At 37.1% G+C, this 26,911-nt stretch overlaps 1 long non-coding RNA gene across 1 annotated transcript; it reads left to right on the top strand.

The window, feature by feature from the left end:
• The first annotated feature begins 687 nt into the window (after nt 1-687).
• On the top strand, nt 688-21,191 carry LOC146444620 (uncharacterized). The gene is made up of 4 exons (XR_014850062.1): nt 688-853; nt 10,877-11,003; nt 17,289-17,357; nt 21,036-21,191. It is a non-coding gene; the product is annotated as an uncharacterized LOC146444620 (long non-coding RNA).
• The last annotated feature ends 5,720 nt before the right edge of the window (nt 21,192-26,911 follow it).

Genomic DNA, 26,911 nt, shown 5'->3' with positions numbered 1-26,911 from the left:
ACATTTAAAAATGTTGAATTATTCTCATCAGTTCTCATCTCATCTACTCACATCATTTCTCATCAATCAGTTGCTAAGACATCAAACCCATATCCCTTTCTTCTTCTCCATTGAATCCTATTTAGTTGCTATTGGGTTATTCTACAGATATCTAACCCCTACTTCTGCTGTTAGAGGGGATCCTGGGAATATAATAAGGTCCAAGATCTGACAGCAGGGTCCTTGAGGCTTAGCTTTTGAAATGTCTATGTGCTTTGAAGGAGCTCATCTGTGTGCATCTGTTACTTGAGATAATCATTTGTGGGGAAGAAAACCCCACAAAAGAAAGATTCCTCTCTTCAAAAAGGTACTAAGATATGAAATTGTTCAGCCATAAGGAAGGAAAGCATTGAGAATTTACAGAACTCATATCTGCAGTCTCTGCTGCAGAAAACAAAGACAAATGAGATACAGTGTGAGAAAGACTGGATAAACATTACTTGTTTTAGTAGAAATTAGTAATACATTTAGTGGTATCAACAGACAGAAATTAGATCCTGAACATCCTTTATCACTTGAGTTGGTAGGGTAAATGGGTAGGGTAAATAATTACATCCAGCAGGATGCAATTTGGAAATTTTCTGAGCAAAAGCTGAGTGAGAAATAAGTAAAACCTGCAGAACAACTATATAAAAGCAGACTTACAGCTGGAGGTCACTGTGGATTGAGCTGGATTAAATAAATCTATGTAATGCAAGAAGACCTTATTTGTGTATCAAGATATAGAAGAACACACAGCTGGATACCAGAAAGAAATTGCATCTGCACATACACCACCTTGTATGAATGATAGGTATGTGGAAGCCATCATCAGGTAAGGTTCTGTCTTCTTATGCTTCTGACAATTGCTTCTTTCTTTGAGATTGTGCTGCTTCTGCTGACTGTGATTACTGTTGAGACTCCAGCAATATTATATGTTATATACCAAATGTGGGACTTTTTCCACCCCTCTGTCAGAATTTCTCTGATTCCCAGCATCTATTACAAAATAAGCTGCATTGGTCAGCACTGTGTACCTGTTGTTTATCTTAGTGTCCTGAAGGAGATAAAAAAATAAATAAAAGGAAAGAAAAAAAGCAGCTACTTTATCTTTGAAGTGGCCAGGCTGCAAGGGGAAGTAGTTAATTCCCCATGGGTAGGCACAAACATTCCTTCACTTGTGACATGTGTAAAGGTTGCTGTTCGGAGCAGACTCTTTTCAGGACCCATTTCTTCTGGGCACTTACATTTCTAAACCCCTCAAGAGGGCTGTACTTCTCAAAAAGAGAGTGGAAGCTCTGGTGTTCTGGGCTAAGATTACACCAGCATTTTTGTGAGCAAACTTTGCATCAATCCAGAATTGGAAGTGAACATGAAAAGTGTCAGTAACTCTTTTATAAGTCTTTTTGTGGTGCATCTGATTGACCCGCATTATGATGTACAATAGCATGAAAGAGTGTTAGTAATCAGTGCTAATGAATACATGTACCTACCTGATTCATATCCTGGGCATTACTCCTCACTAATGCTTTTGTCTTGTAGTCATTAAAATTCCCATCATGACACAAAATGCTGAACATTTACTATAACAAAAACAAAAGCAAACAAATAAAATGAGACACATTTCTTGCAAATTTCAGTAAAAAAAAAAAAAAAAAGGAAATACCATAGCACAGGGACATTGTCCCAGTCCTACTTTACTTTAGTTCATTAATTGTTTTTAGAAAAGATATTTGTAGTGAGACCTCAGGCAAATACTCAGAGAGAACTTGTGGTATAATCCTTTTCTATCCCCCTCCTCTTCCCCTTCCCCCATCTACAAAGGAGACTGGTTATTCATTTCCTTCCCCATTTAGAGTCCAGGAAGGACTGAGAGAAATTCAGTCTTCATGGTTTAGATTTATGTTACCTTTTCATCGATCTTCTACAGCATGTTTACTGAGAAGGAAAGGAGAAAAAGGGTCCATTTGGGAAAGGCACTATGATATCACAGAATTGGGGAACGTGACGTAGGCTTGCACAGTGACAAGACAAGAGGCTTCTCTGCATGTAAGACACTCACAACGAAGGCTAAAAACCTGTTTTTCTGCACCTTATTTTTTTTCTATGCCACTTACTTGCAAGAAGATGTGTTTGATATGCTTATTTGTAGAAAGTTAGGAATGGAGAAACCTGGTGTACAAAGAGAGGTGAATGGCCAGATGGGCTCAGAAGGATGATTTTGCAGCTACAAGTGTCTCACAAGCCTTCCAACTACAGGTACACTTTTCCAAACTGATAGGGAAAAACAGAGAATTCTTTTTTTTTTTTTTTCTTCACTGAAAAATTAAGAAAGAAAAAGAACACACATCCTACTCTTCTGCACAGTGCTATGAGAGCATTAGCACTTGAACTAGCATGTTCAGGTTAAAGTCAAACACAGGGGAGCTCTTTGCTCAAATATCATGAGACATATTTGCTGATATGAAGTCTATCAGACTGAGCCCTCCAGCACTTTAGGTAAAAAAATTATTAGCTTGAGGATTAATCTGAGGATTCCTCATGGACATAGGTATAGGAACTGTCTTGCTCACACCTTCCAAGACAGCAGCTATTGCAAAGGTGCACCAAAGCAGGTATATATTTACTAAAGAAGACACAAATATTAGACATAGAGTCTTAGAGCATGAAGGAGCAGTTTCTTGAGCATGGACTCCAAAGTCAGACTTACATGTCCCTTCAGGAAATTAGATGGTGGTGTCCTTCAGGGGCCACTTCTATTTCACATCTTCAGTAATGACATATAGGGATCAAGGGCACCCTCAGCAGTTTTGCAGATGACACCAAGCTGAGTGGTGCAGTTGACACACATGAAAGAAGGGATGTCATCCAGAGGGACCTGGACAAGCTTGAGAAGTGGATCCATGGGAACCTCATGAGGTTTAACTAGACCAAGTGCAAAGTGTTGCACCTGGATTGGGGTAAGTGAACAGTTCTTCCAGGAATGACTTGAGGGTGCTGGTGGATGAGAGGCTGGACATGACCCAGCAATGAGCACTCACAGCCCAGAAAGCCCTATGTGTCCTGGGCTGCATCCAGAGCAGTGTGGGCAGCAGGGCCAGGCAGGGGATTCTGCGCCTCTGCTCTGCTCTGGTGAGACCCATCTGCAGTGCTGCATCCAGATCTGGGGTCTCAGCACGGGAAGGATATGGACCTGTTGGCGACAGTATGGAGCACCTCTTCTAGGAGGAAAGGCTGAGAGAATTGGAGTTGCTCAGTTTGGAAAAGAGGTAGCTCTGGGGTGAGGTAATTGTGGCATTCCAGTACCTGAAGGCAGCCTACAGAAAAGATGGAGAGTGAATATTTACAGGCGTGTAGTGACAGGACAGCGGGAAATGGATTCAAAGTGAAAGAGAGTGGGTTTAGATCGTATATTAGGAAGAAATTCTTTACTGAGAGGGTGGGGTGCGGGAGTCCCGTCCGTGGGTGCCCCAACCACCCCGGAGTTCGGGGAAGGGAGAGACTGCGGGAGAGGGCGGGGCCCCGAGGGAGCGCAGGTGCTGTCTGCAGGTCGGCGAAGCAAACAGGAGATGCAGTCCAGATTGTCGGTGCTCCAAGGAGGGTTTATTAGGGTAAGGGGTGAGGGGAGTTGGAGGGGTCTCGGGGCATCGACAAAATGGCCCCGAGCCCTCTTGTACAGTAACTTTTATAGGGGGAGGGGAAAGGGAAGGAGGAGATTTGGGGAACAAATGGGGAAAGGGGGATTTCTGAGCGACAAATTATATATCCAAGGAAATAACAGTACTATAAAAAGAAAACCAACCAAATAACTGCTTAAACATGAACAAAGAAGAACACTCTAGAATCATAACCATATAGGGAACCAGGGGAGGGGGAGAGGAGTGGCTGTCACCTTGTCAAGCCTGGGTGCCTTCCAACTGGCCTGGAGAGCAGGGGGTCCTGGGAGTGTACCAAGCCCAGGATCCATCCCCATCTCTCTCCCAGGGGCTTGGGGCACCCAGGTGAGCCATGAACACTGCAGCATCGGGGAGGCATTGCAACAAGTTGCCCAGAGAAGTTTCTTTGTGGAGAAACTCTTTGTGGAGTTTCTTTGTGCAGGAATGCCTGTACCTGTAAGTGTTCAAAGCCAGGTTGGATGGGGCCCTGAGCAACCTGGTCTAGTGAAAGGTGTCCACTTAGGGCAGGGAGTTTAGAGCTACATGATCTTTAAGGTCCCTTACAACCCACACCATTCTATGATGATTCTATGACATAAATGTGGTTTCCCTTGTGGATTACAGATGTGAAATCCAAAAATTCTTCTTTACATATAGAAAATTCCAAAGTTTAACTAAAACCAGAATGTTTTTCGTCCAGTTTATACTGGAATCTCCTCAGTGACTTATCTGTATGCAGTTTCTTAGCTCATGAGATGAAAGTCCTCTGACTGGGATTTTTTTTCTATAATGATTATTCCCATTCAATCAGTATAATTAATTCTAGTCTAACCTCATTTTCCAGACAGCTGACTACCACTAAAAGCAACTTTGTTTGTTTGTTTGTTTGGGGGGTTTAGACTTTCTCTATAATTCATAAAATCAGCCCTCTGATTCTAGCAATGTATGTGGCTCATGCAGCCAAGTAAGGGATCCTGGTTTGTATAATTCAGCTGCAATCCTATTTGGCTGTGTAATGTTATTCAGCATTTCAGCTGTGCTTTTATGCTTCTGTCATGGTGGTATGAACACTTGCTACTCATTGTAGTCCTTCATATTCCCCCATTTCGTAGGTGGGGAAAGTGAAGAGCAGAAAGAAAATTTTACAGTTACTGAGAGAAGGGAAATGCATGGAAGATTTTTGTCAGACTTCTTAAAGCACAGTAGTGGAGTATTTGCCTACTACTGAATGCAACCTAATTCCAGAAAGACACCCAACAATACATTTTATTATATAACTTTTCTAGAAGTACAAATATTGGATTCTGTTGTTCCTGCAGTAGTCAGATGCAGTATTGGTGTAAAATCATGGCTGTCCTTCAGGCTTTGCCATCATTCTGTACAACTGGAGTTTCTTTGATATTGAAAAAGAAGGAAATCAAATAGAGACTCCAAACGAAGAAACCCTAAACAAACAAACAAAAAGTTTCTTTCCTGCAGAAGAGCAAAAATAGACTGCAGCCGATCCCCACTAATTACCCTTGTTGAAAGCTTGGCTTTTTAAAGTTGCTTAAAAAAAAACTTTGCTGAGGGCAAACTCTATCACACTCTGAGTGATGATGGGGAAGCCCAGATTTAGGCATGCTGTATTTTGGATTTCACCCAAATAATGTGTTTCTCATCCTTATTTACTTCACTTCATGATATGACTCAACTCATTAAACATTTCAGACTCAACTTAGGTCCAAGAGAAAGTGTTTCCATCCTGCCAAGGAGTTCAGGGATGGGATTCTATTATCCATCACACTACTAAACAGGGACTTCCTGCTACTCAGTTCTGAGTAATAATTTGGAAGTGAGACCTTGGTATTCCCTCTGTAATGACTGCACTGTGGCTCAGGATGAATCACTTGCTCAGTAGGTACATTACAGAGAGGGCAAATTGTGCTGTAGTTGATTCTTATTTTGTAACTGGAGTGTGTATTTTTCACTCAGTTCATTTGCTTCATCAGCATCAATTCAGCCTTCCAGCAAACCACACCCTTTCCAAAAATTATTGCAGGAAGAGGAGGCTGAGCAAGCAGGGCCACTCATTTCCCTCTGGGAAAATTGGCTCATATCATCCTTCAGGGAATGCTCTCATAAAGAAAACTAGAGATCTTGTAATTTTTTTATTCCTTAATGATAAAGTCACTGCACCAGCTGTGTGATGGCAATCACACCAAGTTCCTGTAGTTTCTAACATCATCCAAGCAATGTTTCCACAGACTTCTTTGGAACTCTACCACTTTCCTCTCCTGTATTCTCTTTGTTTCTAGATGGAAGATTATTAGCTCATGAGATCAATAACCTGGAAAAAAACAGTAGCCCAGGAAGTTCTGTTTCAAAATTAAGTTGTGCAAATTGAACTAGCTTAGGGCTGGTTGACATTCTTTCTGAACACAATTTCCCCTATAAATGTTGAACTGACTTCTTTGGAGCGTACCTTCAAAGGCTGCACTACAGTCTTATTACATCCTTTCTGTTTTGCAAGGGCCACAGAGCCAGAATTAGGGGCATAGAACAAGGATTTGGGCCAAAAACTATACTTGTAAAATTCTCTTTAAATACTGTATCTGGTAACAAATAATTATAACAAGATTGGGTCTGGAAAGAAATCAATCACCATTGTCAAAAACCAGACACCTTTTCCCCTGTGAACAATCTGTTTGTGCATATTTCACACATCTAATGGCTTACACAGACAAAAAAATGATGGCCACAATATTTACAAGTAGACTAGAGCAATTGAAAGCTGGTTCATAAGCAAGAATCAAGACTTTTGAAGGTTCAAACCTCTGGAAGCTGCCACAGATTGAAGAAAAATAAAATAAAAAATAAGAAATAGCTCATATTTAAATGTCCATTTATGTATTTAAGGCCAGAAACAGACAGGAATTTACAAATTGGGATGTTGAACACAGCGATGCCTACAAGTTTCAAGGGCAGAACTGAAATCACTGAACTAAGAATGTAAGAATTAAGCACCATGATCAGCAGAGAGTGAGGCTCCTAGGAGTAGGAGCTAGATTAATTATCTCTTCAAATGGTAAAACACCTTTTATGAGCAGGGACAGGTAGTAGGGCATGTCTGAAACTGTAGCAAGAAACTTAAAGAACTCATGGAGTTTACAATGACCAAAAATAAGCATTCTGGAAGAGGTAATTCAGAGCATCTAAATTTGGATTTTCAGGGGATTGGCTCTCTTTTTCTTCTATGAACATATGTGTAGCAATGTGGGGTTTTAGGATTCCATGTGCTCCTTTGTCCCTCTGCTTTGTATACCATTGGTTCATTTTGAAATATGCTCTGCTGTACCTCAAAACCTATTGGTGTGTAACCCTCCTGCCAATCTTCCCTTTGTCCTCCTGGGACTGGCTCAGAGAGAGCCAGCCCCTGCCCCCTCTCCTTCCCCTTAAAAGGCAGAGCCTAGACCAGCTCGAGGTCTTGCATCTCTGGGCTGCTAGCATCTGCTACCTGCCTTGTCTCCCTTCCCCCTTCTCCTTCCCTGTGACCCTTTCCCCCATTACCCCAAATAAACCAATATGCCAGAACAGAGATGGAGTCCAGTTCTTCCTTCGTATCACTATATTCCTGCTGAATTGACGTGGTTTTAAGACTGCCGCCATGCCGCAGAACCTTGGGGGCCGCTCGCCCCGGACCCGGTGGGATTTACAAGAACCAGAGACCCGGTCCGGGGGGGAGCCGGCCTGTGCCACCCTCCCGGACCGTGAAACAACACATATGGGTGAAAGGGCCAAAACCCTGTCTCTTAGAGCCATGAAATAAGCCCTATGAACCCACTGAGTGTATCTACACTGCTAAATGAAAGAGGATCAGGGAGAAGGTTAATCACTGAAACTCTGATTTTGCAATGTTTAATTATTATGTCTCTCTCTGTCTCTGTGCTAGACTTCTCCATCTAGATTTTTTTCAATATCTATCTGCCTGAAGGAGTCTACTTCTTGGCAGAAAGCCAGTACCTTGGCATTCTCTTTTATTTACAAGTAGAGGTGGTGTGATTAGTGTAAGCTGTTTTAAGTGAAATAGATCATCCCTGAAGGATTTGCGTATATGCTCCACTGATTTTTATCAGAGCTCAGGTGAGCATCTAACTTAAAAAAAAAAAAAATCACTTCATCTTTTCCTCATCAGAGCTAGATGCCTAAAACATTTAAATATGCCCACATGTTATTTTGTCACACTTGATGCTAGATTTAAATACTTATTTTCTATTTTACACACTGAGCACACATGAGTGAAAGCAAAATAATACCAGTAGGCAAAAGGGATCTGAATGCAATCGGTATAGGATCACTAAAGGTAGAACAGGAAGAAAGTGGAGAAAGGGGAAGATATATCAATGTTCTAGATCTACGAAGGAAAAGATTTCCAGAGATGTCCCTGTACCTGGGATCTACTAAGATAGATGTGAGACAGAACACTGAAACAGAACTGAAAATCTGAGACAGCCCTGCCCGGGAGGTCTGAGGCCAGATTTATTCCAGCTCTGCAGACTGGCTACAGGGAACTATATTTACAGCTTAGCTCCTCTCCTGCACAGAGGAGATAATATTACCTTTATCTACTCTGCACATTTGTTCAGAGCAGAGTCTAATGCCTGTGAACCAAGGATGAATGCACTATGTTTCAGGTCCTCTAAAGAAAAACAGTTTTTCAGAAAAATCTTGTCAATATAGCAGCAGTTATTTCTTCATTCAGAGTTTGTATCTGCAAGGCAAGTGAGGATCATCCTCTTTTCCCCCATGCCTGCCACCAAGAATGGAAGACTTGAGGGTTTGCAGTGCTTCAAGGCAGTGCCTGAAAATTTGCAAGTTACATCTTGTAACCTTTTTACAGCAGACTTTTCATGGTGAATGTGATTGCAGCCACCAAATTCACAACGTTCAGGTATCCTTGTTAAGAATATGCAGTAACAGGTGTCAGTAGAGTTCCTGTTCCTTATGCTAAAGCCAGTTTAAGCTGAAGGCTGCCATATACCACCTAAATGTCTGCAAAGTTACACAGAAAACTTCCCTTGACTGTACTACCTCTTATTCATGGGAATCTTTCCAGGGTAAGCAGGGAAACATTTTTCTACTTTATCTTAGTTTGCTCAAGGAACTGAAATCATCCAGTACTGAGTCACATGCCATTTGCAGAGCCCCTGACTACGGCAGAGCAAATTCTAAGAAATCCTTTATTCAGAGTGTCCTCCGGTTCGGCAAGGCCCTGGAATTTGGGTGACCACAGGAAACAGTTGAGAGGTTTTCCAGCCTGACCATATCAGCCGTCTCACCACAAGAACTTCCTATTTTGGCTGAATCCCTTCAATCAATTTGAGGCTCCTCTGTATGATCAATAGGAGGGAGTTTAAGGACTGCTTGTTTGCCTTATGTTTGTGAAGTGGTTCTTGTTCTCTGGTTTCTCTATCATATGGCAGAGCTACTACTGTTTGCTTTAAGGCTTTAAATCATTGCTAATTTCTGCAAAGAAAAGCAAAAAGTACATATTTTATACTAAATCCTTTTAAAAGTTAACAGTAAAATAAATAACATGAAAGAGAACAGGAAAAGACTCGGGATAAATTACACAATAAGGTAGAGGATGACTTTATAGGTAAACAGCACCTAAACAACAAAATAACATATCATATCCAAAATGCATATAGCAAAAATATTTGTAAATGCCATTGAAACAGAAATGAAAAATTAAACTGCAAAATTTATAACACAGACTGTTAATATAAATATGATAGAAAAATATGTAGAAATGAAATAATAAGCTGCTAAGTATTCTTTACTTTCATGCAACCCTTGAAAAGTTTAATAATCTTAAGGAGAAAACAACAGTCACAGTACAAAGCCATCAGTGTCTCATGAAAATAAGCCAGTGAAAGCTACTTCAGTATGTGAAAGAGATTTGCATTCAGGGTTTTCTAGAGGTGTGGGTAAATGAATGATTTCAGTTACTGGAAAATAATATTTGCATTAGATAACTTAACATTTGAATAGGGCAAAAGGAGTGCATCTTATCTGTATCGGATTACTGCATCCTATCTCAAAAAGAACTATGAATTTGTTGTTTTTCTTTCACAGAGAAGCTCTTCTTTATTGAGAAGGGATGTGGTAGAACAAATGTTTAATTGTTTTGCATAGTCCCTGATCATTTAATCTCAAACTCGGCACAGACATATAACACTGCTTCGTGGGGGAAAATAGAGATTTATTTGATTGAAATAAATGTTTGATCCCTATCAGGACATGTAGGCTGCCTGGAATACAGTGACTATCTTGTTCAAAAGTTATGCAAAGTATAGCATAAGGCAATTTAGTTGATTTGGAAGATTTTTGAGGTAGGAACTTTTTATCATTAGCTGCTCTTTAGGAAATCAAGCGCTAAAAAGCTTAAATACAAAACTGGTGGGAAAAAAAAAATAGTTTTTTTTTTTACATTAGAGAAGGACATTAAACTGTGACAACTAATACCCTTTAGGCACAGAGGAAGCATATTAACATGGAGGACCAATGTTGGTTTAGTTCTTTTAATATACCCACCCACATGTACAGTACTGGAAATAAAAATAAATATAAATTCCTTCCTTCCTTGGTGACTGGTTTCCAAAATCTGGAATGAAGATTACAGAAAATTTTCATTATCCATGAAAGGTTATTTGTTCAGAAGGTGCTCAGCTGATTGAGGTATAGGAACCAAAGCCTGTTGTATGAGACACAACTAGTTTCTGGTAAGGCCCAGAGGCAAAATCTGTAACTAAGGGAATCCTAGTATGCTACTTGATGTGAAAAAGGAGACTTCTGAAATATTAGAAAGGCGAAGAGCAGAAGCAACCTTCAAGCTTAGCTTCCTGGTTTCACACTCACCAGGAGTGTGGGCCTGAACAAAAATAATTTCAGACAATATCATAAAACATAATATAGATCATAAGAATTACTCAGAAAAATATAATTTTATCTTAAAAACAGCAGTGATGAACAGTGGATACTGCTTTAGTGATTTAGATTCCAAAGTAGTTCAACCCTCTTTCATTACTATGAAAAGTGTGAAGTTCGGCTGTGACATTTGAAATGTACTCAAATGAAATATGCAAGAGTAAGAGAATTTGCAAGGGGTGTTAAGGTTCTAAAAAGCACCTTAATGTTTTTTCTTTCTGTTTGACTCTCAGGTGTGCTAATATCCCTTTGCTCAGTGTTCATTGTATGCAGAAGCTTTGAAATAAATGCGTGAATAATCCCATGAGAATACTTCCAAAAAGGAGATCCTCCTTGTACAACAAAAAGCTACATTAAGAGGTATTTTCTTGTTCTGCTTCTCTCATAGAGCTTCCAAAACTGGTGGAACAAGAGCTGTGCACTGTCATTCCCAGGACACACCTTGCTAGACAACTTATTGCTCTCTCATGTGGCTTCCAGCGTCCGCTTCTCCTCTAGGCTGGCCCCCTGGCACAAGTCTTTTGACTTCATTACTTTTGTCCAACAAAATTAAACTGATTTCCAGGTTTCAGGCCAAACCATTTTGAAGCCTTGGCAAGTGAAAAGAGGGAGAACAGAAAAAAAGACCTAATGTGAGATCCTTTCAGTTTGAACCCTCTCATTGACAGACATGCTTTGCTTCATTTGCCTCAAATTTGACCAGATAATTTTTATTCTGGCATATGATCACACCTGTGGCAGTTCAGAAGGATTTGCTTAGGTTTGATGTTACTACAGGTCAAAATATGTCTTATAAAAGGAAGCTAAAAGAGAAAACTATGGAGTGGTTATTCTTTTTCTCATAACTATAGAGAAAAAATTATTGTCCAAACCCAGCTTTGTTTCTGGAAGCACAGTTTGTCTTTAAGAGAATAGCTGATAGGAAATGCAGCATTAGCATCTGAGTCACTGGCATTTGCCATATTTCTTCAATGAAGTTCTTTACGAAATCACTGAGGTAGAGTCATATCTAAAGCTGAAGAGGTAAAGAACCTCTGGAGATCCCACTGGGATAACACACATTGTTTATTTGCTAACCTTTAGCATAAGGAAAGTATGGAAAATCTGAAACCAGAACAAACAAAGCATTTGACTTCAAAAAAGTAGTTGGGCATGACATTTTAAAATTACACTGACAGAAATTTGTTGTACTACAGATATGGGCCCTGGATTGGTATTTTGCCCATGGTGAAGTTACAAAATTTGTTCTTCAAATATTTGTGTTAATCTGCTATCAAATTTTATTAAAGTTCACTATGGCCTTGTCCATCATAGCTTACTATGGCTCCCTGAAACAAGGTCATTATGTCTTAACCATTTAACACACCCTTCCTCCTTAATATGAGCACTCACTATTCCATGGGAAATATTTGGCTCTCTCTGGCAGCTTTGCATAGCTGTCAGGAAGGAAGGCTTTCCCCACAGTTTGATCACACTTTTCTTTTCTCACTTACACTTCAAGACTTCCACATGCTGCTGTAGCATTTCCAGCTAAAATCAGACATACAGAGTCCTCTCCGCTCCTGGACAGACCATAAGCCTCTTCCAGGGTGTTTCTGGTATTATGGCTGCATTCCATTATTTTAATGTCGAGGCAAAGTGGACCACAGCCAAGAGACAAAATTATACCAAAGTCCCTGCATTGCCGCCAGGTCATCTAAGCCATTGACTGAAATACAATCAAAATTAATTTTCCTTTTTTCTGTGGAACTGCAGTGGACATGGAGTGCAGCTGTTGTGATCTGGCTTATGTGGTATCATTGCCACCTCACTTAACTCTTGCTGGTGTGTTTCAAAGTGAAATAGTAGATGCTCTTTCTGCCTGTTTGCTGGAAGATGTGGGGCTCCAGATTTCACATAATAATTTTCCTTCTTTAGAGAGTGTCAAAAATATTCAGAGTTCTTTTAAAAATAAGTAAAAAAAAAAAAAAAAAAGGCTGGATTAAAATAAGTAAAAAAAAGGCATACCTTTTTCAAAATAATTTAAAAAAGGCATACTATTATGGTGGTGTGAATCTGTAATGGTTCTACTGATTTCACAGGGAAGAGATTGGGTATGAATCAAGATATCCAGACTAAAATCCAATAGCTATTCACATTTTGTCAGACTCGGTCTCGGAGGCCTGACTACACATATACTCAGTCCTATATAAATACTTCCTGCAGATCCTACACATTTGTACTTCATGGATTTTCTGTTGGTGTTTCTGTGGACTTTCTTATAGGTGCACTGCAGTTATTTTGCAGATTTCCACACAGAAACATTTGATTCCATAGAATAGGATACAAACCATTTTCTGATAAGAATGTCAAAATTCAAATGAATTTAGATAATGAAGTATTTCTCCTGGCCTGGATGCTCAGTGATTTTGTATCTGTATATGCACTATACTATGTTTGTTATTTATGTTCTATGTAAATCAATCACTATGTCAGCTTAGAAACTATAAATTGTACATGTATTGATAGACGACACAATGAGTTCTGCTTTCAGTTAAGGACATGATGTATTATGGAAGGAACATTAGCAAGTATATTAATGCACACTAATATTTCAAAGAATGCTTTTGATTTAGTATTTTTCTTTAAATGAGGTTCCAGATCTGATTTTATCCTGATTAATATCTTATTCAGTCAATATAAATCACACAGTTTGGTTCTGATGACGTACTGGATCCTAGGTCTCAGTCATGTGCAATAGTAACATACTTGCTGATCGTTCATTTGAATTTTGAGAATATTTCCAAACAATGTACCTAAGCAGAGAGATATAAAATCTATTTTGTTCTGTATTCTGTCCCACACAACATTGGGTGAACACAAAAAATTAATGTTGTATATGTACAATTCTGCAAAATAATATCTGCATAATGATTCAAGTGACTAAGCATAAATTGAAATTATTGTCCCACGTAAGCTTCCAACCTTGGGGGCTTTTGTAATTTTGTTTATTCTAATGAAAAAATAGAAAAAATGTTTTTCAGCTGTTTGGAATGTCATACTTTTCTAGTTTTTTTATCTGTCAGTAATTTTGAGGATAAATTTTTATCAATATGCATGCTGAAAAACATTTTTTTTTATGGAGGAATCTACCATTACAAGGCTGTAAACACAGGTAATTCACTATGCATTTTGGAATTGCAAATCTCAGTTTTGTTCAACTAGACAGGCACCCCTGAATTCTCTCCATTTGTTAATATAAATGCCCTAAATAGAAAGGATCCAAGTAGTCAATTTAGACTTCTATCATGCTTGCATTTAAAGAACTCTGTGAAGTTGTTTTCAAACATTAAAGGCATTGCTACAATATCTGTAGGACTTGATGAGATGTCTACAAGGAGAGTTCCTGTCCATTGTCAAATGATTTGCTTCCCTCCACATTTTATATGAGTTTTGTAGTCAAATCCTTGCCCATACTTGCTTAAATGGTACCAGAAAACTTTCCCAGGCTCTGAAACTCATTTATCCTGTTAAATATTTGAAGTCTGGGTTGTCTGAAGAAAAGTCTCCCAAACTGTACACTGTCTGGGAGTTAGTACAGTATAAAATCCCTTCCACTACAGACATGGCGAAGTGGATCACAGGATGGGTCAGGTTGGAAGGAATCAGAGTGGGTTATCTGGTCCAACCTCTCTGCTCAAGCAGGGTCATCCCAGAACACATGGCACAGGATTGTATCTGGATGGTTCTGGAATATCTCCAGTGAGGGAAACTCCACAACATCTCTGGGCAACCTGTTCCTGTGCTCAGTCACCTGCACAGTGAAGAAGTTCTTCCTCATATTCAGGTGGAACTTCCTGTGCATCAGTTTCTGCCCTTTGCTCCTTGTCTTATTGCTTGGCACCACTGAGAAGAGCCTGAACTTACTCTCTCAGCATCCACACTTTAAATATTTATATACATAAGTGAAGCCATGTTCTAGTTTAAAATACAGTTCAAAAAACTTCTGGTAAGAGCAACAAAAGTTTTTCCAACAATATGAAATGTTTACCTACTGGAGACCTACATTTTCTGTTGTTCAGAACTAAATAATATGAATTCCAGCGATACAGGGGTTAAACAGTCGTGACTCATTCTGGAGGTAACATGTATTTGTAGTTGTCATTTCAGTAATTGGATTGATAAGCTGGCTCAATGAAATATTTGGCTTTTTTGATAGATTTGGGAGAATACAGAAGGTTACAGTCATGCAGCAGTAGATGCAGAAAGTAATTCAGTATAGTTAGTAAAACTGGACAGGTTAATGAACCTATGTGGGACTGCTAACTTAATGTAGCTATTTTAAGTTCTGTAGGAAGTTAATCTTGCTTCAACAACTTGACTAAAGACTGTAAAAATGTCTTTGTCAGGCAAGTGTATCAACATTTTAATCTACTTTGTGGTGATAAAGAGAGGGAGAGGGGAGAGGCTCATTTTCATGGAATAAAATGGGGCTGAAACAAAAAAACTCTTTGTCTTGAGAAATATTGCACCTGCGTTAAGTTCCCTGCTGACTCCTTAGTAGAAATTTGATTTTTTTTCCTCTCTCCCCTCCGTTTACTATTTTCAGCTCTAAGGAATGTGAAGCATGTAAGCCATCTTTCTTGTCACTGACAAAATTCTTTCTTCAACTGTGAAAAAGAATAGATCTTCCTCACCTAAGTTACCATCAGCAAGTCATCTCAGCAATGCACCTGTACTGTGTAACACTATATTATACTTTCCAGAGCTTCATATTTGTATGAAAGACTTGAGAGATCCATTTCCTGGTCATCTAAAACCTATGGTTAGGATTTCTAATCTGACTGGAAAGGTCTTTCAGGAATGTAATGTGATTTCCAAGCAATGGAGAAATTATTATTTCTTTTATTTGATATAAATAACTCTTTTTCATGGAATGAGAAGGTGCAATTTCCATTGTACCTCCCTTTCCCAAATGAACCTATAGTACCTTCAACACTTTGCATAGAAACTAGTTTTTCTTGGATATACTCTTCTCATTAACTTTACACTTAAATACTCAAGATTCATAGAGGCTACAGTCAGTTCAGACAGAGATCTGAGGTCTTCCCAGACACTTTGGTCACTGAAACCTATAAAAATAGAGGATGTGTCTAGGCTGGTTTGATAGCCCCAAAATCATGGGGCTATCAAATTATGTAGGCAGGCAAGCACACAAAGCACAAAGTCTCTATGTAGGCTGTGTGATTGTGAGGAGTCAGTAGATTACACAACCTTGTAATAGGTGATCATGTACTCCAACATTCCCCAGTTTTTTTCAGACCCACTGGGCAGGCCTTCACTGAGCAATCCCTTGGCTGGCAACAGCCTGGGAGGATTTATCTCCCAGTACCACCCTCTGCTGATGTACCAACTTGATACTGAAAGAAGCACAGCAATGTAAGTGCAGCTAGCTTGTTTCCAAATTGGATCTAGTCCAGTTAATCAGGAGAGGGAGAATCTGTGTACCTTGCTTCAAAGAATGGTTATCAATATTTTCATCTCAAACTTGCAACGTATTCCAAATACGATTACCAAAGTCTACCCTGAGCCTGGATTTAATAACAGTTCTGTGCCATAACAACTTCAGTTATGGAATAAAATTAATATTGATGACATTCACAGATGACAGCAAGGCCACAGAGGCTGTATAAATTTAAGAGTCTGTGATCAGAATTTAGAATAAATTAGTGAACACTGAGAAAATGTTCAAATTTAACAAGATGGAATACTGAAAAAAACAGTGTCATATATAGGAATAAGAAAGCAAATTCTTTCTCTTGGGAAACAAAAATCTCAAAATACTGTCTGGTGGGTTATACCAGTAAAAGAAAATTTAAAAGGAAGTCCTCAAGATGAAAAACAAGCTCATTATGGAGCAAAAAAATTTACATACTTTGCATAAAATTCTAGAAATAATAATTCCTGTTTTACTTTGCCCTAATATATTCAGAGGGGATTCCTGTGACTTTCAAACTCCTTCTTAAAAGAAAGGTATTACTGGCCGGAATAACGACCAGAAGAAAACAGTCCAGATAGCAGCAACATCAAATATGAGAAAAATGAAGAAAAAACTGCGCAGTGTCAAAGGCCCTTGTATTCCTTAACATAGGAAGGACAAGTACAAAGAGAAACCTTGTCTAAGCATGTTGTAAGACAGCATTGATCAGTTCAGCAAGTCTACTGGCATAATGACAGACAAAATCCATTTGACTGCTAACAAGATTTGAGCCACATATTCGAGAATTGGCATGTGCTTCTACAGAAGTGGAAACACTTAGGGATTATATTATCTCTAAAATCTAAAGTTGGAGGAGAAGTTTTTATAGATAGATTGTATTTGGTCCCACAGCAAAGTAGAATTAGATAAGGTTAGTTTCAGGCTTTCTCAAACTTCTTTTCTCAGTTTAAATAGTATGGCATAAGTCTAATATTTTATTCCCCATAAATCTGTTACAATTACCATTACTGGTGTTAATTTCTCCTAATTTTTTTGTTGATAAAATCCCATACTTACTCACTCCTATACTGGCAAATTAGCTATCGGTATCTAATATTCTCTTTTTTTTTTACATTTTGAAAAAATAATAGCTTTCTTCATCCCTTTGTTGTTTCCAATTTTCCTAGACTTCTTTGAAAAGAGCTTCATACTGAAGTACTAATGAGATCCTCTTCCAGATATTTCAAATATCTAAGGTGCGAACTTTCTACTCATGATTTAAAGTGTCTAACTTAAGAGCTTTTTATTGAACATTCTGATGAAATTGAAATAATTTCATAGTTATCTTTAGTGACAGGAACATAAGGTTGGTTTTTTTTTTCCTTTTTTTTCCCCTTTCCCTCCCATTTTTACTTCTATTTCTTCTTCTTCTTCTTCTTCTGTAAGGTGGGACATATATGTGAGAGTGTGTTTAACCAAACTATCAAACTGAAAACTGAATGTTTGGCTCATTATGCCTGCAGCTGAATTCATGATCTCAGCTCCACTCCCACTGAAACACACAGATCTGTACAAGCAGGACACACATAGGTGGGAGGCCACGCCAAAAATCTCATGACAGGCAAATTGGGGATGCTTTCGAGTGCCTGTGCATTCAAAATTAAACACTACCATAAGCCAGGAGAGTCACCATGAGCCCCCATTATGGACTGGATTAAATTAATTTGCATTTAGAGCAAATTACAGCTATTTTTATAATCACCTGTTGTGGGTCAAATGATGGATGATACCTTCTTAAGGTGTTCCAAACCAATCACTTGCCTGAGATATCATTATAAGAAGACCTTCACAGGTACTTCTAAGGATCATTTCTACCAAAACTGACTGAAATTGTGCGCCAAGTGCTGATTTATATAAGAGCATTAAATGTGTTTGCATATAAATATTTTCAAAATTCGTTTAAGCACAGAATTATTCTTAGACACAAACAAGAACTTTTGATCTCAGAGAAACAGTCTGTATTGGTAAGTGATTGGGATTTGAATAGATTTTATATACACTCTGAAGATGAAACAATGTATGCTGATAAATCTGTTTTTTTGAAATGATTACTTTTCTCACAGTGTTATGTGTTAATTATAGCCATGAGATTTTTCATGTACTGGACTTAAATGAAAATGTGTGAAAAATCAGTTCTTTCTGTTTAAAAAGATAAAAACATGTGAAAGTGTATAATGCATTATAGAAATGACCACTTTTAGTACAACTTTCCTGTCAGTCAAACATGGAATTTAAATGATATAATGTGACATGACCATACCCAAAACAGAAGTTTCACAGTCATGAAGTTGACAAACTAAATAGCTTATCTGACTGCAGCTGCAAAAATTGCCTGAAATACTGATAGGCTTCAACGATGTCCTTTTGCTGGCCATCTATTAATCTCTGGTATACACCTTCTATCTGGATATTTTTTCCTTCTGAATGTTGTATCTTGAATATTTTGTGGCTCACCAAAGCTGTAACAGGAAAGGTCAGATGTATGCACATAATAAATATATATGCACCTATGTAACATTTTACAATTTGTTTTCATGTCAATTGATACCACTGAGCAGAAGTTCTATCCTAGAATCTCTAGGCATCATACATCATATGTTCTTCCTCATTCCGTACTATATCACTTGATCATGTTCTATTTTGTAGTTTCCAAAATTTCCCTTCTTATTGTACATGGGTTTGTCATTATATTCACATCAATGTCACTAATTATTTTTCTTTCTGGGTGAAGAAACTAGTAGATGAAATTTCCTAGCTGAGATCAAACCAAATCAACACTCATTAGCAGATCCCATGTGTTTAGTAAGCAGTCAGAATTAGAGTGAAAAAAAGATCTGCTTTTAAAAATATAACACTTAATTCTTTTCTGAAGTGTAGATGAAAGAAGAATTAGTGTCCACAGTGAATGACAATATCTTCGAAAGTCAGCTACTTGTCTGAAGAGCTAACAGAGCCCTGAGTCTCAGCTAGTGGCACAGATATGTGTTCTGCACAGAGCTACACAGTAATTATTCCTTTAATCCTAGGAAATTAATAAAGCTTGATGGATTATGAGATTCTGTCCCAACGGATGTAGACCAATTGACGACATTGTTGACACTTTAAAGACCTCTATTAAGGGCAGGGTCACCGAACCTGCATCATTTGTTATTGCATTACAGCTCCATGTACTCAGTTCTGAAAGGCACAAACATGCGGAGTTTTCCTTGCTCTGGGTTGCAGATAACAAAGGTGAAAAAATGTTTCCCATTACTTCCCCTTGATCATTTATTCCTCCCTCAGTTCTTCTTCCCATGAAATTTGAAAAAAGTCCAGGAAATTGTATAAATGCCCTTCAGTACCACCACTGAGCTCTTAAGAAATGCAGAACAAGCTCTGACCTCAGAGCTGTCCCTTCATGGAGCAGAAAGGCAGAATAATGGATTCCTGGAGTCCCTTCCCACACGAAATTTTTTGTGATACTATGATATTAAAAGATCTGCCAACAATTAAAGACTTTAAGACCTGAAAGTGCTTGTTATCTAACAGTAGTAAATCTCAAGCATGCAAAATCTTTGTTTTCTTGCCATATGCACTGTCTTGGAATTTATTTTTTTTCAGTTACAAAATCTTCATAAAAATCTGAAACTGCCTGATTAAACACCAGTGGAATCTGTTCATCTTTCACAGAAATCAACACAATCCAGCCTCCCTTCAGCTTTAGTTTTTTGGCATCCTATCAAAAGTAATAGGTTAAATACAACACATATTAGACATGTTGTTGACCTTAATGTAATGATGTGAAATTGTCTAAATCTATCCTATGCTCCTTAATTTGAGTAGCAAATTTGAACAGCATTTTGTGGGATGTTCTCCTGGATGAGAGGCCTCAAACTACTGGAATAATGTGTCATTTTCCATAGTCTTTTTCACCTGCAGCTACATCAATCTTCATGGAACTAGGATGCATGAGGAGCTAATTAGTTCTGATAGAGAGGTTTGACTCAATTACAATCCTTTCAGTTACTAAGTATTGGCCACTACAAATAAGTAAGCAATAGAATTTAATACTGAAATTTGGAAAAAAGTAAACAAATAGTTGAAACACATACTTAGAGCTCTAAATTCTGTCCACATGCATTATCTAAAATGTCCTCCAATCTCTGTGAATAATATTTGACACTTGTTTCTAAATTCTCAATGTCTCATTACAGAAAAATGGTAATGTTATTGAATTTCTTAACTAATGTCCCTCTTTTTTTCTTTTCTTTTTTTTTTTTTTTTGAACAGAGTTTGCTATTTTTGCAGCCTGAGTACTTTCATGGCCGACTAGGTTTGACTTGATAGGACAACTGATTGATCCTTTCTCTTTACATATCAGTCCCCTTCACTACTGATGTAGACCTTTTGGATGACAACAACCACAGTCATAAGTTTTAAAGGTGTCTACTTACATGCTTTGACTATCTTACCTGTTATAGTGGATTAAATATTATGTGCTAACCATGGCTAAGCTGAAAAATGGCAAGCTGAAAATTTTTGAATATATCTCAGGATGAGAACTGTACCAAAAAACAGGCTTTTCAGTATATTGAAAGCATTAGAAAAAGGAGGAAATATAATCTTGACTATTTAATTCTAAAGATGAACTTTTATTTTTATTTAAAAACAAATTTGAAAACAAAAAGCAAATTGAGTAGATAAATTATTGTTTTAAAGATGATAAAACATTTAGTGTTTTTTAATTTGAGAAAGTCAGTAAGATATATGCACAAATCATGTATTCACAATTCATCCTCCTGTTTAAAAATATGCAACATGGATTTCAGTCAAAAATTAATTTGTCATTATTTGTTATCTTTTCTGGTTTTCTGGCTTTGCTTATGTTTTTTTAGGTCAAGAGAAGATTTTGACAGAGAATTTTGAAAAAAAATTCCAAGCCTTTCATTTTTGTGTATTATTTGTAAGTGACTCTTTTGACTAGAGGAAAGTAATCCAGCAATGCTGTGGTTACATTCGAGTCTGTCCTTAGAAGACTGTTTTTCAAAAATTATGAGGTTACATTAAAAGTAATGTAAAATATACTGATCATGTTCAAAATATGTCTTGTAAAATCTCACAATTTTATTTAATCCAAACTCATGTTCTTTGGTCCAAAGTTCAGCTTTCTCTTCTTAGTCTTCTTTGTTTCAAAGAAATTAAGATTTTGAATTCTGGGAACCTATATGAAACTTTATATAAGTACAGGTAGAAGAATAATTTTGATTAATGTACAAGCAATGATGGCAAAGACTAAATTACTTTTGTTAAAATAGTGAATATCTAAGACAAGTATGCATTTCTAGCCTGCAAAAATAGATTTTAAAAAGAAATCTTTTGCACAAACTTACCTTAGAGCCAATATGCCAGTATCATTTTCTGAGATGAAAAAAAAAAATTAAAGAACCCAAAACAGAACAGAAAAAGAATCAAACCGAAAACGTACCCTTCAATTTCGCTTTTTTCCATTATCATTTTTTAATACACTTCATTAGGTTTCTTCTGCATGTGAGTTTCCTTTTCTGCACAAGGACACCTAGAAGATATTACACAATTTCTATGCTCTCCAGCAAGATGTTGAGCAGTCTTCAGGAACATCTGCTTTTCATGGATTATCTCTGTAGTTGGTGCTTTTATTTATTTTTGTTGAGAAAAAAAAAATTTTCACTAGCATTTAAAAATAAGTTAAATGCAGCACCAAGTCGTTGAAACATAAAAGTAGACACATCTCTGTTGCAAGAAAGATGCAAGAGAAGTTTTCTTATGTGGATGCCTTTTCTGAGGTTATTCACAGACAATAGCAAGTTCTCAAGAGTTTACATAATTGACACTTCCAGACTCTTAGAGGTTTTGATAAGTTGATGCCAAGCTATGGTGATCTGAAATGGGAACGAGGGAGTAAACTAAACCATTTCAGGTTTGAAATTTTTCTGCTTCATCCATCCTGTTAGGACTAAGTCTGCAGACTTATCCTGTGTAGCTTTGGTCTCTGCACTAAGGCTGGAGACCAATGAGGCTAGCAGAAGAATTAGGTTTCCAATTTGATCTTATTCAGAAGTTGCAATTTGAGTTGGCTCCAAACCACAACTGAATCACAGATTTCTTCCAAGATGCTACCATCTTGGAAACATCATGATTTGATGGTGATAATAAAAACTATGTGGAGTACATAGTATAGATTAAGTACATGCTCACACATATAAGACTCATAGAGTACACCCTGTCCTTATTTGTAACATCCACTCTTTGGTTACTGCTTGCTTTCCCTTATTAGATGAACTGGTTTCAGTTTTTCAAATAAAATGTTCTGTTTAAAAACCCTCTGAGAAAGCAATGTGTAATTTTTCTCTGTGCCTCAAATTATAAAAAATCTAATGTCAAATCCTTTACATTCGGAAGTGCTAACAGTGGATACTCAAAAGGTTTCTCAAATCTGTTTAAGATTAGGCCTAAAAATAAATTGGAGTAAAAGGAATGTTTTTATGTGCTCAGATATTAGGACCAGCTTGAGCTGCAGATCATCTTGGCAGCCATTGCTGGACCTCCCTGGTGTCTAAGGAATTGCAAACTCCTTTCCAAATCCTTTCGGAAATTGCCAGTTTGATAGAATAACATTGCAGGAAACCACTCAAATTTAACATATTTGCTGTTTCATGTTCTGCCAAAACAATGACAGGAAACCAGATTAGGTCATACTTTGAAAAATAAAACCTCAGACAATAGATCTGAATGCTGCATTTTATTATTTAAAAGATATCTCTTATTTTTGAAAATGTAGAGTCAGGAGAATGGTACAGTTCCCTATATCATTCTTTTGTAGCTAGTTTCATAAAATATAGCATGAACATTTTGTTTCAAGGAATAAATGCTTCTTTACAGAAAAATGTTATCATGTTCTTGGAAAAGATATTATTTATGTTTTGTATTCCTGGCAATAAATATAGAATACATTGAGAGAGGTCATTAGAGAAAAGGTCTTGGTTTGCCCCCAAAGGGAGGTACAGCTAAATAGTTCAGATTTTAAAATTATTACATTTGGTAAAAAAACCAACATGGAAATTATTGTCTACTTTCTAACTTCTATTGTTACTTGGATTAGAGCGCAAATTCAAAGATTTACAAATAATTTATTAAAAAAATAAGTGTCTGAAAGTGGTGCAAATAATAGACTTCCCCTACTCCACGTTACAATGAAATGAAATATAGAAGCTAAAGGACATCAATAGCAGGTTCCATAGGAGCTACATTCATAGTGAGACAGAGACAGGTAGCTAAATTATATCCTTGGAGATATAGATCAAGTATACTTTATATGTAGGTATATCATGATGGGAACTCTTAGTAAAGAAAATTGTTTTCTACTTCTGCTTTTTTAAAGATTAGTTAGTAAGGTCAAACTTAACTCATCACAGATCTGGAAGGGTTATGGGAAAGGATATGACATGTTTTGAAAGCCACTGAGTGTTGTTCTAACATACACTAATACCATCTCTATTAATTCCTCAGGAAAAAACTGCATATAGCTCATGCATTATGTTATTAGCTTGAGTAACTCAAGTTATGCTCCTATGGAAATGGTTTGGCAAATATTGATCCTAAATCTAGCAGCTGATGGAAGATTAGGTAAAGCTGCTGTTCTATGTCAGCAAAGAGTCCTCCAGCAGAAGATGGAAATTCCCTATTAAAATTCTGGTCTTGCATCTTTTTGTGGGATATGGAGCTGTGACTGGTTTTGTTCCCAGCCAAGAATGCTCAGCTCTGGAGTTTAAGCATCTCACTGTGCAGCTTTCCATTAATAAATGATGATTCAACAAAAGAAAAATATTTCCTAAAAATACTTTTTCAACAATTTCTGTGAAAATTATAAATATCTTTTTTCAAAAATGATTTTTGTTGTTTTGATGATGAATCTTTCTAGAGTAACACAGATAAGAGTGCTTTGGCTTTTACAACATTTCATAGTCAGTATCAATACCAATGTCATTGAAAAAATATTTTGACAAATAATTTATATTTATTCATTCAGTTAAACAATTTTTCACTTTAATGTTTTTTTGAAAACATTAAACTTTATTTCTAATGGAAATATACAACATCCAACAGGATCCCTCAACTTTTTTTTTTCTTCCTTTGTGCAATATCTGCTGAACAGAAATTATATTGTTTAGTGGGAGTGCTGAATTCTTTGGAAGCACTCCCATCTTCTGCAGTTTTCAGTTCCTTGTAATCTTGATACATAAAAATGTTTTTAACATAAGAAAACATAAGAAAATAAATTATTTTAACCCTTAGAAATGTATTGCAGTATTATGCATAGAGGTTGATATCTTTTTCAAATGTTGGCTCTTCTGTGTTGTTAAATGTGTTTGAGACACACTAAAAATGAATGGAAGGATCAGTCTATTTTTCCTCCACAGCAGATAAGAGGACCTTGTTTCCCTTTTAAAAATTGAAATGGCAGCTGTTTTGGCAGCTGCACAGCCATGTAAACAAGATACGGTTTTCAAGTTTCCACATATTTATCATATTACAGGCATTGGGAGACTGAATCAATGAAACAAAAAACTCTGAGTAGAGATTGAGTGAGTTAGACAACCAAGAAGATGTGCTGTTACCCTAGCTCAAAAAACTCTAGGGCAATGAGGAATTAAATCCTTAAAATTAAAGCACAGTTTCCTTCCTAACCAGAAAATTGATATTTACACTGAATATAATGAAATTACAACTAACTGAATGCATAAATAAAGATATAAATAATTCATCATTTTTTTACTTTTTTTTTAAAAAGACAACAGTAAAAATATCTATTAAGCAAAATGACTCATAAGATGTACTCAGCTGAAAAATACTCCTACCACACTTAAAATGTTAACAAGAATTATAGCTATCTGCATTTCCTTCCATACAATTGGAGTAATTAATTCCCTTTCTTCTTGTCACCATAGAAAACTAGTCTAAGGAGAAATAATAATATCCAGCTGGATGCTTAGAGGGTAGAATATAAACTAGTTTTACCAGAAGAGATATCAAGATATCTTCGGCTTACATTTTGTAGGTTTTTGTATTTATTTTCAAGCCCTATACACCTGAATCTAGGATGTAGATTTTGAATGCAGAGACACACATAAATTCTGCTCAAGTCAAATATATAAATTGTGCATTTAAAATGGATGAATCTTGGAACCCAATAAAGTGGCTAAGCATTTTTAGTTGCTTTGCTGGATAGGTAACTATGGTTTGTCTTTCTGTCATATTAGATGGCTTGATGTATGCCATATGGAATAGATTTTGCAGAAAACTCTTCCTTTGATACCCTTTACAGGTTCCAAATTTTACTTCATGTCTCCATCTTTGAAAGTTATTAAAAACTGACTGTAGAGGGCTTTCAGAAAGTTATGAAACCTTTAAAAATTGATCACAGAGATTTTGGTCTAGAGTATACTGTTGGGTATTTTTATCTACAGTCTAAAACCAGTTGGGGAACATTCATACCCCATGAAGACTGTCTTGTTTTATATATAGTGGAAATACAGTTTCCTGTAAAACAAGAAAGTAACCCAGAAATCTTACTCCCAACATACCCTTTACTGTATGTAGTCAGTCATGATGTATTGGACTATGAAGTCACTTAACTGTAGGTATATATACATTCAGACAAAGTTATGGTTACTTAACTCACTGAAGTGCTTGGAAAACCTGGTCTTATGTCCCTTCTGGAACTGGGAACATATTCTTTCTAGAAGGACAAACCTAATACTTCTGGTTCTGCAGGGCTGGAAAATAATGGGTTTTTTTAAACTAGTGAAGTATAGATGATGTTGTGTAGCTTCATACTAGATCCAGTGTTTCAGATAACATTCTGTCCTTGGGGAAGAAAGACAAAAATATTTTATGGTCACATTGGGAAAAAAAATGGCAGCTGTCTGAGGTTGCTTATATGTATGTATAATTTCCAAGACCTGTCCAAAGGGATCCAGGAATATGGAGCAAAGACTAATGCAATATGGCATGGATAAAAGCATGTACTTCAGTTATGTCTGATGTAGCTGTCTCAGATAATTAAATATGTGGCACTATGTGTGTGTGTGTTTGCATGTATGTGCATAACACTTGTAAACAATCACATATCAATACATGAACACAAGTATGTATTTATCTATATCTATCTATATTTATATCTATATCATCTATATCTATATCTATCTATATCTATGAGCTTTTAAAGTATTTTAACTGGGCATGTGGCAAGAAAACTTTAAAAAAAGCCAACAAATTTATCTTGCCTGAAGCACTGAACTTCTAAGGCCGGGCCCAACTGGTAAGTTAGTTAGCATCGAATGATGGTTTCTTGTGCAAGGACTGGACCACAGCATGTTTAATGTTCATTGGCAGCTTTCCCTCCCTTAAGGCAATAATAAAATACCTTCTTTAACACTCATACAACCAAACTTAATCAAGGGATTCATGCAAAAGTTATGTGAATCAGGAGAAAAAATAAATAAATGGAATGGTCTTTTGGTCTTGCCGGAGTAAAAAATATTGTATTCTTCTCTTAAATGTGGGGCAGAGAAATTGAAACAGGTGTCAGAGACAAACCAGGTCTGCATCCCACAGGTAGGGCTCATGTGCCAATGCCATGGTAAGCCACTGGTGACAGGATCTCTCCCTGGGTGGTCAGGTAGATACCTATCCGTGCAGGGCTGAAACGTAGCCAAAACATAATTGTTGAGTG

The sequence above is a fragment of the Lichenostomus cassidix genome, chromosome 1 (assembly GCF_008360975.1).
Source record: "Lichenostomus cassidix isolate B80296 chromosome 1, HeHo_3.0, whole genome shotgun sequence".
NCBI lineage: Eukaryota > Metazoa > Chordata > Aves > Passeriformes > Meliphagidae > Lichenostomus > Lichenostomus cassidix.
The sequence above is the reverse complement of the archived record's forward strand: the minus strand, read 5'-3'. Positions and strand labels throughout refer to the sequence as shown.